Raw genomic sequence first — 1,071 nt, 5'->3', positions numbered from 1 at the left:
CTCCACCACAATTTCTCTTTTGCATTACTTTACATTGCGAATTTGCTGAATTTACATATATTCCATATAAATTTATCTGAAAACAGTATTTTCTCGAGCATTTTAATCAATTAATAGACCGATTACTTTTTTATTCGGTGAGATTAAATGATCTAGCAGCTTTTAAATTTACCCATTCAATATTAATCTTTCGATTGAATTAGAATGAGATATAATTGTGTTAAAAGTAAAAAGAAAGGTAATACAAACCTAAGGAAAAAAATGAAACTCTAAAGGTTGACAGTGTTTCTAAAGACGAGTAAAAAAGACTAAAAATAGCATGCTCCTTTTGAGGTTTAAGAATGATGCGTTTGAGGACTGTAATAAATACACAGTATTTGAAAAACAAAGTATTGAAGAAAGGTTGAAGCTTATTTTTCACCTAGATATATTTCCATAATAAAAGTAAAGATTTCTAGAAAAATCCAAATTCAAATATACTTACGTAAAGTCCTGCAATGATATTGACGTAAAAAAAAAAATAGAAATAAAATTGACATTCTGCATTAACTCTGAAGTCATTCCAAAATGCACAATATTAAATTAAATAGTTTGAGATAAAAAAATAATTATAAAAAATATATAAAAAAAACTTGACCCACAATGCATCTCGCCGCGAATGGAACGAATGTAAGTAACTTTGAGATTGATTGGATAAAGTAAAAATAAATACGTGATGAGAGTAAATAAATGGGCAGGGAGGAGAAAGGCAAGAAAACAAAATACCCTCCAAACATGGCTGATCCATTAAAGACCTTTACCACTGTACTTATATATATATATGTATATATATATAATCGAAATAGAAATAGTCCCAGGGTAAACAGTAAACGTTAGAAAGGGTTGTTCCTGACAGGTGGCTCGCAGTTAGATCTCGTACAATAGTAAAAGGAAGAAAGATCCACCCCTTGCGGATTCCTTTCACAGAAGGGTAGAAATGCCTTACTCCAGGTCCTCCTCCAGGGATTCTGATAAAATTCGTACCTTTGACTCGTCCACTTTTGTGTGCACCCACTCGATTGGGAGGAGGGG

The 1,071-nt window shown here is 31.9% G+C and overlaps 1 protein-coding gene across 2 annotated transcripts in view; it reads right to left on the bottom strand.

Moving 5' to 3' along the window:
* LOC107274569 (tachykinins) overlaps positions 1-1,071 on the bottom strand; it is a 36,120-nt gene that overhangs the window by 4,765 nt on the left and 30,284 nt on the right. The gene's annotated exons all lie outside the window — the stretch shown is intronic.

Source organism: Cephus cinctus, unplaced genomic scaffold (genome assembly GCF_000341935.2).
Source record: "Cephus cinctus unplaced genomic scaffold, Ccin1 Ccin1_scaffold0101, whole genome shotgun sequence".
Lineage (NCBI taxonomy): Eukaryota > Metazoa > Arthropoda > Insecta > Hymenoptera > Cephidae > Cephus > Cephus cinctus.
Note: the sequence above shows the minus strand (reverse complement) of the source record. Positions and strands in the feature narration are given on the sequence as shown.